Source organism: Aythya fuligula, chromosome 11 (assembly GCF_009819795.1).
Source record: "Aythya fuligula isolate bAytFul2 chromosome 11, bAytFul2.pri, whole genome shotgun sequence".
Taxonomy (NCBI): domain Eukaryota; kingdom Metazoa; phylum Chordata; class Aves; order Anseriformes; family Anatidae; genus Aythya; species Aythya fuligula.
In genome coordinates, this window is record NC_045569.1 from 6,175,423 (window position 1) to 6,190,977 (window position 15,555).

Consider the following 15,555-nt stretch of genomic DNA (forward strand, 5'->3'; position numbering starts at 1 on the left):
GCCCGCCCCGCTCCGCGCCCCTCCGCGCCCGCCGGCCGCTGGCTTCCAACAAGTGCGCGGCTCGGCGCGTCGCCTGAATTTACTGCTCCGACTTGGTAAATCTCCCCAATGGCTCAAGTCCAATGTCAATAAACACAGATCTGAAGCAGAGCAGCGAGAGACAACGGCGGGGAGGGAAGGAAGGGGCGAAGGGGTGCGAGGGATCAGCCGTGGCCGCGCTCGGCACCAGGTTAGGGTAGGAGGGGGGGAGGCATTTATTTCTCTTTTGTGTTATTTGCCAATGAGACACGATAAGCTAAGCGCGGCCGATGCAAAGAGGCACTACCCAAAGACTCTTTTCCTTCCGAGGATGCGCTTGAGCCCGGGCGCCCAAGGTAAGCGCTCCCAGCGGGTCGCGCTTGGCGGCTCGGGCTTCTGCTTCGTGCCAGAGCACGGGCTGCGCACCCATCCTCGCCGGGACAGTCCCCTTCCTCCCCCCTGCTTTTTTTTTTTTTTTTTTAATGATCATTTTCCTGCCCTCCCCTCGACGTGCGACAGGCCACCGCCCGCAGGAGCGGCTCCCAGCTGGCAGGCGGCCAGCAGCCGGCCCCGCCGCCGCTCCGGGAGCTCCGGGCCGGGGCTGCCCCGCGCCGGGACCCGGCCCCCGAGAGCCCGGAGCCGGGAGCCCGGAGCCGGCCGCGCTCCTCGGGAGGGGCAGCGCCAAGCGCCGCGGCAGCCTCCGTGCGGCTCAGCGCTGCGGCTTAATATAAATGTCACTCTGGGGGGCTTTTTTTGTTTTCGTTTTCTTTTTGGTAACAAAAAAAAAAAAGGAAAAAAAAAAAGAAAAAAAAAAAGGCTGTGAAGCCGCGGAGGGGCTGTATTTGTTTCTTTTAAACTAACAACAAATTATCTAATTAATATGTTTCAATTACAGCATGAAAAAGAGAGGCTTTGGACCGCCTGCAGTGGGTTTACAATAGCCCCAGAGCCCACTATAAGAATTTACAATAACTTCACATCTGTTTCTTTATTTCCCACTTTTCGAGTCTAAAACTCCTCTCGAAATCACTTCAAACCGTGGCCCAAGTTATGAAATATGGTCTCTCTGCCAGGAAAAAAAAAAGGTGGAAAGAAAAAAAGGACAAAACTTTGCAGATCGAGGCTTCATTTGCAAGCTAGAAAGTGAAAGCCCCATTGAAGAGCATTAAACAAATATATTAGAATTCTGTCACTTTATGCAATTGAGTAGATCAAATAAAGGGTCCCAGGCCACTTCATTCACTCTCATTCACTTGAATAGAAAATGCAAAGAATAGCAAACCTAGACTGGGCCACCGATGTAGATTTAGCCCTTTTTTTCTAAGAGACAAAAAGGCTGAATTTTCACAAACACATTGCTGACTCGGGGACTAGGAAACCAGCACTGAAACCCCTTTGGAATTTAAATTCATTTTATCTTCCTCTCTCTTTCTGGGTCCGTTTGCGCTACAGCGCAGGCTGCACCAGCACCCTTGTTTGCAAAGAATACAATGCCACACAACAAAAACCGCAGGCTCCAGATTTACCACGCCGAGCCATGGTGCGGTTCGGGAGATAACGTTTTTATTTAGGAGCAAGAAAGGGGAGAGGCGAGAACACCGGCCAGCAGCCCACGCAGCCCCTCCATGGGGAGCGCGGTGCAGGGCTCCGCGTGGCAGCCCCATGCCAGGCATGGCCATGCTCCCGGTGGAGAGGCCGCAGAGAGCAGCCCGTGGAGCACCGTACCCCTGCTGCCAGCTGTGCCCAGCCGTGCACAGCCTGGCCCTGCTGCTGTGGGCCAGGCGGTGGCTGAGCCGCATGGCTGCTGCCGCAGGCACCGAGCTGCTCGCAAGGCCAAGGCGTGCCTCCTCGGTAGGTGCTGCCAAACAAGGGGTCTTGGTTTTGTGCTGCCAAGAAGGGCCTCAGCGTTTATTAAGTAGTAACTGGAGTATTTTGCATTAATTAGAGCAGCTCCGCAGAGAGACGGTACAGCCACGAATCGTCTTGCAGCACAGGAGAAGCCTCTGCTTTCCCACTCCCCCAGCTAGCACGGCACAGCCAGTGCAAACCACCCCACGTACCAGGCTTATTTGTCAATATTAACTTAGATGCATTTTTCCTGGTGATGAAATGACAGCACCTCGGGGGGTTGCGGCTTTGCACCCCCCCCCCCCCCCGGCTGGCTCTAAGGGCCTCAGGCTGACCACAGTGAAGCTGCCTTCCTGGCCTCTCCAAAGCATCACTGGCCTTAGTGCCTGCCGCAACATCCAGGACCTCCTGCTCCCAGGACTGCTCCCCCAAGCCGGCCCACCCATTAGCTCCATGTTTTAACAGCCTCGGCTATTCATTACAGCGCAATTTTTTTCCTACCATCAGCAGTGCTGCCACATCTCCAACCGAACGTGAAACAAATACAAACTTGGCGGAAATACCTCAAAAGGCACCACCGCCTCCGTTTAGAAATTCCTGAACATCAGCGTGCACCATGCCACCCAGCTCTGGCCAAAAGCACGTGCTGGAAATGTCAGGTCAATGCTAGGATGGATGGAAAAGCCTGCAGACCCTACACGCCTACAGTGTGCTGCAGGATATGGAGGTGGACGAAGCACCCATCTGGGAGCAGGGAAAGCAACGCTCCACTGCCAGCTGCAGATGGCAACCATCTCTTCAGACAATCACAAGCCCAGTTCTTTCACAGCACTGATTTGCATTTTTCTAGCAAGCAGAGCAATGTCTGTAACTGAGCCTCTCCCACCTCCTCCTGTATTTCTCTCCTGCTGTAGGCTTTGTGGACCTGGTAGAAACTCACTTGCAATCCCTCAGCTTCATGATGCAATCTCCTGGTAGCGGAGTGCTGAGGGGCTGCATGGTGCAGGCAGCACCCCAGGGCCGTTACGCGATGCTACTGCTTGTGTGCTGCAGAGCTCTCTCGCTGGGTGCTGCTGGGGTGGGCAGTGCCCTGCCCCCCTGCAGGCTGGACTGTAGGAACATGACTCGCATCACCCCCTGCTCTCAGCTCCCCTTCGCGTCTGGCAGGGGTTATCAGCCTGCTCACGCCGAGTGCAAGGATGGGATTTGGCTGTATGAACCTGCTGAAGGAGCCCACAAACACAAATAATTTGTGTTTCCTTTTGATTTGTGCTTGATGCACTTGAGCCATGGCTGAAGATAATTTCACAATTAACCCTCCTAATTTCTAGGTTAAGAAACTTCTCTGGAGGATAGGAAAGAGAATCAAGAGGAGATTGATCCCTATTACATGTAAATGAGCTCCAAATTTATGTTTCGTTGGTGGCAATAAGAATGTTCTAACAGATTCCAACAGAGACCATTCTAATGAGACACTCTGACAGATAACAGTCCTGTTCACTTATTTATTGAGATACCACTTCCCTCGCTCCTCACCTTTCATAGATGTAAAAGGGTAGCTGCATCTGGAGGCTCTGAGAAGCAGATATGTTCCTGAAAGTATGTGGGTACAAGCTGCACACCACTAAGGTGCTTCCCCTGCTAGCCAAAGACATAGTTTTCAAGCAAGTCTTTGTCAACCATTCATTATTTGCAAGACAGGTGCCAGGGCTTTCTCCTGCAAAGAGAGCTACAGTGTATTTCAGGGGAAGACATGCATCTCTCCTAACAAACAGCTCTATAGGGAGGAAGAGCTCATGCCTTGCTGCTTGCCCTGCACTGCTGAGTTTTCTCACCTGATCACTCGTTCTGTCCTCTAGTCACAGCACAGCTGCCTGAGCCATGCTTGTGTACACTTCATACATTAACTATGGAATCCAGGGTAAAAATTTAATTCCATTAAAGTCAACAGAAACTTCCAAGTGATTTAAATGGAGCAAGGATTTCATACTCAGCTGTTCTCAGAACATTCTGAAGGTTTTCTAAGTAAGCAAGCCCTCTTCCCTTCTCTTGGCTGGGGGTCGCAATCAGCCAGTGGATGGGGTAGGTCACAGAGCACAGACGCAAGATCTGAAATGCTGCGTGGTTATAGGAGACAGCAAACGACAAACTATGTATGTTATCTCACTTTTTTCCTACTGTGTTAGTCTAGTGCTTTCAGACCATAAACCAGAAATGCTTTTTTGTTCTTAGCCACATCTACAGCCTATACCAACAGTAGTGGCAAAGGAAGGACCAAACTCTGAATACTGGGTTCTATGTTTCTCTCTTCTTTTCACAAAGTGCATCTCTGCTTTTTGAGAGCTTGGAGGAAGAAAGGGCAGCTGAAAATCCCCTTTCCAGATTGTCAGGGTAGATTTCAGGCTGTGGACTAAGCAACCTGAATGTTAAAATCACAGCCCTAAATATTTAGAGATAAAACCAGAAAATTTTCACAAATTCTATCTTTTCTGTGCTTCAACTCTGTATTCTAAATTATGAGCAATTGATGAATTTATCAATTTGTTCTGCTTTAAAACCATGTTAACTGTTTTTTTTGTATGCATCACTAAGACCGCAAATGTGCTTCCTCCCTCCTTTTCAAACAACAAAACAAACACTTGAGATTCTCCAGTATTCATTTCTCTAGGATTGTTAAGTTTAAGGCACAGTAAGACTTGTGATAAAACCATGAGAGCTACTTCTTCTTTGGACTTTCTTCTGCAATCAGCACTAAAAGACTTGTCGGCAGGTGTTGGTAGCAATGTTTGTTAGTTTTGATGTAAAGGGGTGAAGGATTTGTTCATTTTCTGTAAGGTTTCAATACCGGCAAACTTCCTAGTAAGCAGTTACACTGGTGTTAAAGCTGTTTGTGTTCTCATGGGGAACTTACACCGTAAGTCATATCAGGGGAAGCACATTTTCTCAGTACAATCCGTTTCAGTAGGGTGAGTCTTGCTGGCCCAGCTGCCACGGAGGACATGCACACAGCCACATTTTTCCAGCTGCTGCCCTGGTGCTGCTGTAGGTGCTCATTCATGGGTGCCAGCAGCCCCGGATGATACAGTGAGGATTTGGCTAACTTGGAGCTGTATGACTGGTTATGTCCCCACAGGACAGACAGCACGTCCAGAAAAGAGTGGCAGAGCACAAGAGGAACAGAAATCCTGCTCTGCCCACGCAGCCAGAGATGTCAGCTGGCACATCACCAGCTGGGATCATGCAAGGGGCGACTACGCTGGAAATTACCTTATTCTCTTCTTCACCCATTGCGTGAACTCAGTGAGGGCCAACTAACAGTAAACTCCATTGCCTACAATTAAAATAAACCCAGTTCTGCCCACAGCACTCAAAGTCTATCAATCTGGTCAGCTTTCTCTACCTGCAGTTGATATGTCTGAGCTGTGTATAAGAAACAATGCTTTTTTGCCCAGCCAGTCACAGGCATGAATTATAAAACACAATGGATTTCTAAAGCTTTGCCAGACCACAGAGTCTCTGACAGACATCAGATCACACAGCCACCCAGAACATTACAAAAGAAGCAAACACATGAGACATCTAGCACTCCTGATCATTCATTAGCCCCCCCTTTGCAGTAAGGGCAGCATACACATCTAAGTGTCACTTTCACTTATAATACTGGAAGTCCCTCAAAATTTTTCTCTTTTCCTGATCATTCTCCATTGTTAATTCCCAATAAATAAAGCAAACAAAAAACAACAACAACAACAAATTGTTTCTCCATGATCAAGCTCTGGGTGATTTTCTTTCTAAGTAAAGAGATACTGCTTAAAAGGATAGTTTTAGGGTCAAATGCCGTTGCAAAGAAACTCAATGGGATGAATCTGGGTCATTAACAATGCTTTCCTTATTTCTCAATGTGAGTCAGGGAGGTTATGGTTCTGTGAATGCGGATGTGGCACAGTTGGGTAGGAGGTCAACAGCACGGAGTTAAGTACTATTTTCAGCATTGTCTTCTCCTTTAGCTTTTGAGTGTACAATGCAGAAGCTGTCAGTATTCATCCACTTTAGCTCTAGAAACAACTCTTAGGAAGGCTGGGAACTGAAAACCATCAAACATCTTTACATAAGCCTGGATCCTTGGCATACCCTGATATGAGGCAGAATTCCTCTTAACCCTCAGTCCAGCAATGGCAAAAGTCTTCCTCCCTGGAGTGGGGGAGGCAAATCATGCCTGTCCTCTTCTTTAGTCAACTGCAAGGAAAGCTTGAGCTGCCCCTGTCTCTGCAGACCTTGGAGCAAATGTTTTTGTCATTTGTTTTGTGCTAGCTCAGGTAATTCATGCACCACAGAAGCCCGTGCTGCAGGAGCAAAGGACTTCAGAGAGGTTCATTCACCTTGCAGAAGCTCCAGCCCCTGGGCTCTCTGTGGGCCTTAGAGAACTGTCTATTCTTCCAAGCTTGCTATACTATACCCTGTGTCCTTCCTCTGTCTGCAATAATAGATTGTGATTGTAAAGTTTAAAAGAGAGAACTTCTTTCTTACAAACATTTATCCATTCTGCCTAAACTATCTTTCTACAAAAACTCTTGACTCCTAAGGCATTATGATTTTCATTGACTGTATGAAGGGAAAAAAAGCCTATAATATTGTTTTAACAACAATAAATCGGCTGAACAAACACTAATCTCTTTAGCAAACTTCTGAAGTCTCCTTTGTGGGCTCTTTATCCTAACACAGCAGAACTATTTTCATTTTACTCACACAGAGCAAGACTGTCAAATACAAGTTTGTACAGAAAGTTCCTACGCTGCTAAATTATATATACAAATATCTACTATGTGCACAGAAAGCATCATGAACTTTAGGCTCAAGCAAATGGGCATGAAAATTTGACTTTTTTTTTTTTCCAAAAAATAAAATCACATTTCTGAGTCTCCATGGACAATTCAAAACTCTAGGCAATAAGGTGCCATCTACTTCCCTGGAAGCCACCAAGCTATTGGCAATGCAAAGCAACATATTTATCTCTGTAGAACAAATGACTCAGACTATTTTTGGATATTTCTATTTCATCATTTAATTGCTGAAACTGTGTAATTAACACACAAAAACACTGGAAAAAATCATCAGGCAGAGAAAGATCTGCCAAAATATTGCCATGAAGCGTTTTCTCAAATACTGCAGCATCCAGAACCTGACACAATGAAAACTTCAATCTGTTCTCATAAGCCCTCTCCATGACCTTGGTGGGAGCAGTACTAGGATTTCATTCTGTAAGTCCTGTAAGGAGCCATTAGTGTCAGCATTCAGGGAGCTCTCCCTGGACACAGAGGCTTTTCAAGATTGTACATCACTGTCCTTATGCTGTTATCTTTTCAGCCCACAGTGCAGCTCCTGTTGATCTCAGTGGGGATGTCGAACACAGAACGTTATTGAAAAGCGTATTACAGTGTAAGCACTGGAATAAATTTACCTGGTTCCCTACAGGTGATGTCCTTTGTTCCCTAAATCACACGTGCTTTAACAGCCCTCCCTTCCTATTTCCCCTATGACAGCCTACCAGACAAGAGCAGGTGAAGTAACGAGCTGCTTGCTGACTTGTCAGCAGATGTACCCACTGACCGACTGGTTCACTGCTGCCAGACAAAAAGAACAGCGGTTCAGTTCAGACTATCTTTCCCTCAAGATTGGACTAGTTTGAGCCTCACTTTTCTATCCAGGCAACATTTTTAGAAACTATTTAAGAATACATTACAAGAAATAAGGAACTCAGTGAATAAAAAGAGGGCTTTTACTGCTCTCATTTTCACTGAAGCTGGCCAAAACGTTCAGCACAGCGTGGGGTGACTGAGAACACAGGCAGAAAACTTGATCTCATAGGCCCCACTTCATCAGCAAGCCAGTATTAAAACTTCCAAGCTTAGTAAATACAACAAAAAAGCAGCTAGTTACTAGGACTGCCTAAACAATATTCTCTACCCCCAAAATTATCAAAAAACCCAAGCGAGTGTGTATATCAGTCTCATCCCCAACGTGAAGCAGTTCTGTTCAGCCTCTATGTTCTTGCTCTGAATGGTGCAATTTTCAAATGCATTTTGTCTTCTTGTCCCACACTTTGTCCTAACTGCTTTAAACTCTGTGTTTAATAACAGCATATTAATAATGCATCTTACAAAGAGGAATTAGGATGGATTTCATTAATACTAACAACTTGGCTACGTTCTCACCATGTGAATATAGCATAAGTAAAACATTTTTGATGCCAAATCTTGAGCTTATGACACATTGAATTACTATGTTCAAAGCCCCTGTCAACTTTCCATTAGTTACTGATAAATCAAACATGCTAAAATGATGCAGCAAATAATCTCCTCCTATTTGGAAGATGTGTAATCTCTTTGGGACTGGCCTATTTACAACAGCTATGATGTACCACACAGTTGGAAAGAACGTGGGATTTCTTTCCTTTATACTCTGAAAGTATTCAGATTTTTTTTTTTTTTTGAAGATATGATTTTTTTTAATGTACTGTTTTCCTACATTTCCCATCACAGGCTTAGATCTATTTTTTTTCCTTTCATCAGAATATATACTGACCCTTTCAAGATTTATCTGGTGACAAAAGAACAGCTTCTACAGGAATTACTTTTCTAATGGTAACTTAGTTAACAGAAAGCTAACCTTCTGGATATCATGTCACTGTCTCTGGCCTTATATTTCCTCTGCATGTTCAGTTTTAGGGCAAATTCTGCAAAGTCAATGGATTGGCAAATGCATACCGTAGCCTTGTCCTGTTCTTTGACTACAGCTCTCTTGAAGGCAAATTACTGTGGGACAGTCTTTTAGCCCCAGGGCTGCCTCCACTCTATCAAACTGAGTACTGAAGAATGTTTCTATCTAGAAAGAGCAACACACTGATTGCTGTCCAAAGCAGACTGGCTATCTGGGGGATGAGGGCTTTGTGGTTACTTTTGTTTACTGATCTGCTGCATCCCTCAATGACAGTCACCATTGGAGACTGCAATACTGTCACCGTATTTTACTGCTGCAAGTCAGCAAGTTATTGCTGGGATTATTAAGAATAAAGACTCTAAGGCAAAAGTAGAACACAATGTCAGTTTTTTAATTTTTTCTATAATCTTAGTATAAAACATTATTTACATGTAAGAAAGAAATCTGCTAGAAGCAAACATGCACAAATACACGAAGCAACTTGTAACTCTTGGAGGAATAATTGTTTCCTTCCCATTGGCACATTCCCTATCTATATTTAACCATCCATAGAAAAAGAATCCCCCCTCCTCAGTATGTGGATGGGTATTTTAACTTGGATCTGAATCATTATAAAAAAAAAACAAATTCAAATATTTAATTTCTGGGACACCCCACTGTCTGCATCAAGAGTCATGCACCAGATAACATTAATCAGTTGTTTACAGGTCCAAACATGTGTCTATACAGTCAAGAGAAGGTATGGAACTATTCAGCTCAGAAAGAGGGATTTCCTGATTCTAAGGAACACCAAATACTAACGTACAGTTACTGAGGCCACTTATATTAGGAGGGAGCAAATACTGTTCAGTACCTGCACAGAACTGGCCAAGACATCGGATGGCAGGTGACAGGTTACACTGCGTGCTGTGCCCACTGACATCGCCTGGCCTGTTCCAGTCACTTCTGCTCTACCAGGGAATCCCAGCACTGGTCCTAAGGGACAGCCAAACCGGCGGCTGTCATATACGCATTTCTGTCATGTGATGCTAATTGATGATTTTGCTTGGGAGTACAGATTTAGCCATGTAAAATACACTGAACAACATCTTAATTCAAACAGTTTGAAAAAAGGGTTCACAGGATATCAGGCCTCCAGAACTTGATAGATGTTTTTCACAGACAAATAGGGGAAAATTCCTTTCACTACTTCAATATGAAAAAAAAAATAAAAGAGAATCAAAACGAAAATGTTTGGAATTGATTCTAAAGTATCTAAAGACATGTAAGTCATTAATATTTATGACATCAAATATTAGTTATATTTGATGTCTAACTAAGACTCGTCTGTTTCATTGGAAACAGCTTTCTTATTTTCTCGTGAATATAGAGCCAGCCTTATTAATAAAACAAAATACCATAAAAGAAAACAAGTAGAGACTGAAGGTTCAGCTAGTTTGTTAAAGGTTTGTATACACATTTTGTACTTATTTTTGATGCTTTTCCCTATAAATTACAAGCTTGGGGAAAGAGAAGAAGATAACTTGAGTGTAAAGTTTAAACCGCTTACAAATAAGAGAGAGATGTTTGAAGCTGAATTGCCCTTGTCTGGAAAAAAAAAGAGCTCCTACCCAGCACACTTGAGAACCATAAATCAGTCCACACGCAAATGCCCCTGTCACCAGCTGGAGCTGTGCCCCAGCTGCAGACACAGCCCAGCGTGCCCTGCGTGAGCACAGAGCCTGAGTGGGACCAGCAGCTCGGCAGCTCCTGCCCTAGCCTTGCTGGTGGGATGGTTAAGGTTAAGTCTGCCCTGTGCTCCTGTACCTCTGACACCCGTGGTTATGAGATGGGATAGTCCAAGCATTGGTGCACTTGCCTACAGCTTAGGAAAATTAGGTCAATTTTCCAGCTCATTCACTGACTCTCAGAGCATCCACAGGATCTTATGAAAAAGGCAGCTGGAACCTCAGGTGATGAGACAGCCATTTTCCTGTACCCAGACTGTATGACATAGGCCTCAACTGTCTTCGAAGAGTTTGTATATGTATACCCTCTTTGCTAAACTTGTAGAGGGTTTCACAACAACCTACATCACATTCTCCAGCACCTCAATATCTTTACAACCAGTAACTCTGAGACAATACTTACACATTCCTTGCTGCCAAAATTACATATGGAGGCCCTTTGTGCCTGCTGCCTCTAAAGGAACTGACACCACTTCCTAAACCCTGAGTGATATTGTGCAAATCAGTGCACAAATGCTTGTGATGAATGCAAATCCTACAGTAGGAAGAATCACAGGAGTATCTAAAACTGTGAAAATAACCTCTGGGATACGCGAAGCTCAGTTGAAAGCAGCCTGCAGAACAGAATAACGACAGAGAGTTGATCTGCTTTGGGTGGGATTAGTTTACCACACAGGACCTACACAAAGACAAGTGTCTGAAAGAAGTCCAGTAAGAGGCCAGACTTGCTTTGAGTACCTGATCCAAGGTTTGAGTGCCTGATCCGTAGAACCCTAGAAAGTTGAGCTCAAGAAGCTGGGAGTGAAGAGGAGATAAAAGCCCTGCACAGACAGTTTCAGCTCCTCCATCCCATAGTTTTATAGTGTGACCTCAGAAAAAGGCAATATGAGAAAACTCAGCGGACTATTTACTTTGGCTCAGCACCTACTACCAGAGCTTATAGGAGACCACCCAGTGCCAGCCTCCAAGCACCAGTGCCCTCACCAGCCAGTATTGTTCCTTCTGTGCTCCGGCTGACATTTAGATTTATCTTTCTGTGTATTTTATGTCTTTTGTCTGGGTGAGCAGAGGTTTTTTGGGGGTTGGTACCCTATGTAAATTAGAATACACGAATACATTGGAAAGCTTATTTAATTATCCAAGGACAAAGGAAGCACGACAGTTGTTTTGGACAGAAAAATCATTTTGTGAATGAAACAAATTCCAGTAAGATGTTGCACCTGCACTACACTTGGCCTGATGACTTCACAAGATCATGTTACTCATTATCTGTCTTCTCATCTTCAAACTGTAATTAATTGGTCAGTTACATAGTTCCAGCATCACAGTACAAGCAAAACACATCTTGTTTCTGAAGTCAAATGCAGTAAACTATAATTTCACTAGGGCAGGGAATGCCAACTGCTAGATGAAAACAGTCTGCACTTTAAAGTTTGGATTTGACTCTATGCTTCACAAATGTGGCCTGAACCTGCATTACTGAGGAAGAAGAAAACACAAAATGCCTGCTCATCTGCTGTGCCTTAAAGGATTATGATGAACTGAACTGCAACACAGCCCAGATGCCACTTCTCAGTGTGGGACCTTCCACCAGTGGTTAATAACTAGGCCAAAATCTGGCCCCATTTATTTTCTGGGGTTAAATGGCTTCTGAGTACAACACTGATGGTGGTGCATCAAGAGAGCACTTCTTAGTTTGTTGGTTAAGATGGAAACGCTGATAGGTATTTTAAACTCATGGGAAATCCTGCAGTATTTCTCACTAGTGTGAGCTTACCCTGTAAAAAGTAAAGCAGAGATAAATCAGCTCTCCCTCAGTTTAGGCAGCAGATGCTGTATTTGGTTGTTTCCAGTTGAGTTTCTAGTGCTTAGCAGATCTGCAACTGGGTTCTGTGTACGTGTTTTTTTTGTTTGTTTGTTTTTAAATTTCATGTGCACAACAGGAACTCCTATTGCATTTACCAGGAGTCCAGGGAACACAATTCCCCCCTCTCACAAAACACAGAGGAAGCAACTGTCTGTGGGAAGACTTGTGACAGAGAGATGCAAGAACACAGCAAAGCAGGAAGCAAGAGCAAGATGACATAACTGCAGGATTTAGAGGGCTTTGAATTAAAACAACAAAGGGAACTGAATCCTTGTATATCAGAAGAAACTGACCTTGAAGCTTAGACTTACAGACCTTTCTGTCCTTTCTGTTCCTTTAACCTATGACCACAGTGAGAGCTCACCCACCCACCCATCCCATTCGTGCCTGAGCCCAGGAGCCTCCTTTGCCACGTAGCCCTGTCCTGCTATGTGACAAGGCCTGGCTAGGAGGTGAAAGGCTCCCTTGCATGTGTTTCTGTGAGCCTTCTGTGTAGCAAGGAAGGTGACACTGACTGACCCCAAATCTATCCTAACCAGCACAAAAAAGAGCTTGCAGTTTGCAGATGATGTTTCTGCTGTGCCTAAGTAATTGTGGAACCAGGTATTGGCCACGTATCGCGCGAGTGGATGCCCACAAGTGTATGTATGTAGGGATATTCCAGGATTTTGTTGTGTTTTTAAAATGTTCTGGAAATTTAACTGAACTCTCACACTGAATCAATTTAAACTAAAAGACTTGGCATGCCTTTACTTGTATATCTTTCTTATGCATTTGTCCAATCAAAATGATAATGTAGACAAACTGTGGACTGCAAAGTGTATTATCCAGCAATACCTCATTATTATGCAAAAAATCAGATATTCACAGCAACTGTCTCATCTATTTATTGTTTGGTTACTCATCTGGAAATTTTAATACTTTCTTCAGGGGCAGGGGCTGGCAATAAAAAAATAGATCTATATATCAAACCTTTAACTTCCAGCCATCATTGTGTGCCATAATACAGATGGAGTAGCTATCAGCTCTCTTTACTGTGTTGGTTTATTTACTTCAAGTAAGAATAAAGATTTAAAGAGAATAAAGTAACAAAGTGCACTGCAACCTAAGTTTTTATGTTCCAAAGTGGAGAAAACCTTGACACATAGAATAAAAAACCTGAATGTGGTAATTAATATGCAGCTGTAAGACTAATTAATTTATTAAAATTACACACACAATTCTAACCTTCGAACTCCTGTTTTTTCCAAGCACATCAGTGGGCCTATTGAAGCGCAACTCCCTTAGTCAGGCTCACATCTCTTCAGCGTAGGTCACATCACGGCGAACAGCAACAGCACTGCCCAGTGATTTTGCTCCTTAGCCTAGCGAAACACTTGAGTACACGGCTCACTTTGAGCACTGGTCCTACTGGTTCTCAATACGTTAACTCTCTCAGCGTATTAGCCACCCATTTTTGTCATACTGTTTTGCCTGTTCCTTAACTGCATGCCCCCCTCCCAAGTTTAGTGCCTCAATACTGCTTTCAGCTCCAGGGGGCCTGAGTCCCATTATTCAAACTAAACTGATTCCAGCAGAAGTTCTGTGCACTTGGAGCTCTTTTTAAGTCTGGGATTTTACTTAAAAAAAAAAACAAAAAACCAAAAAAACTCACACCACAGCTAGCATGCTTGGACAAAAGCGCTTCCCACAGCTGCATGCAGTTCCTGCTCTCAGCCAGTTTGCCACCACTGCGAGCAGAGAAGTCAGCACCCTACAGCCCCCAGCGCCTCCCCCTCCTTGGCTCTGAGTGGTCCCCAACAGGCGTCGGGCGCCAACCTCCAGCACGTGCACTGCTCTAGTGATCACACCTCTGGGTTCTCACTTGGACAGCAAGTCAGATCAAGACCTGTATTTATCAAGTCACACGCTCATTTTTCCTCACAGAAGGCTACACCTAGGAAATGCATCAGCTCTCAATGTCCAAGCTACAATGATTAGTTATTAAAACTAGACAAGAATCCCTTAAGTGAGGCAGGAAAGGAGAATATATCTCCTGATTGGCATATGCCCCTATAGGATCTCCATATTTTGCTGCAAATTTTAATTATATTAATTATAACTTAATCGTTAAAAATCATATGTTGAGAAAAAAAAAAGCATGGAAAGAAAACTTAATACAAGAAATGTATTATCCAGGAAGAACAGCCAAACTAAAACAAAGTTAGATGGGAAACTGCTGCCACACACACTGCTTTTTAGCCACCTTGCCGCAAACACTTTTTCACCTGCAGCGGGTCAGGCCTGAATGAAAGCAACAAAACTTTCAAGTTATTCCCCCTATCTACACGTGCATGGTTAGGTTAAAATGATTGTAATTTAGCATCCACATACCAGTCATTACACACACTGCCTTTATTGTGATAGCTGACTTGGAATGGCCAAACACCTACAGAAGAGAGTAAGGATTTCAGGAAATGAATCTGTATGAATACTTATGTATTGCAATGCAATTCAGAGTTTTCCTGTTTATTTATATGCAGAGACAGAAAATTTAGCTTCTAGTGTTTTGTTTTGCTAATAAATTAATGTAGAATTTATAACCTGAATAAAATTATAGTGAGCATTAAGTAAGCATTAAGTCATTAATTCATGAAGTCATTAATAAAAGTAAGCATTCTCTGCACCTTCAAGTAATACCAAAGGAAGTGACCCCTATGCCTTTGCAGATCCCCAGTGAAATCAACCTCCTTGCTGCTATGGGCATTTGAACACGTGCAATAACTTACAGGCTCCTCACTTTTTTAAAATCAGGCATGCTCCGCATGTTCCTTTCTGTTCGGAAAGCAGCAAAGAAATTCGGCAGGCTAGTACAACCTGAACAAATCATACAACGTCACAGTACTACAGTCTTTGTTAAGACCACCGACTGCATATGTGCTCCTCATTGTCAAGCACTTCATTTTTTAAAACATTAATTTTCTGTAGATTTCAATAAAACATCAATGGGTTTTTCTTTTCTGTAACCTATTTTCGGTTGGAGTGAGAAAACAATAATAACTGAAATTTAGCAATTAAATTCAGTTCTTCCAAGATATTTCACAGCTACTTTGTGTATTCTTGACACTCTTCTACAGAAGTAATCAGAAAAGAATGAACTAACTTGCCTTGGGGGGTTACCTAGCTTGGAGCTGGGGCTCTGGAAAAGTTGTTATATGTCTTCAAAAAGAATTTAATGGCATTGCTTGAGAAGCACCAAGTGATTGATGGGGTTATTATCATCTACTACTTCTGGTTATCCCAAATTAATCTCAAATGGAGTTACTTGTAAATTATTTAGCTGTTGATATTCACTACCCTTTGTCTCTATAAACTTGGCTGAGGTCCTCCTTTAACCTA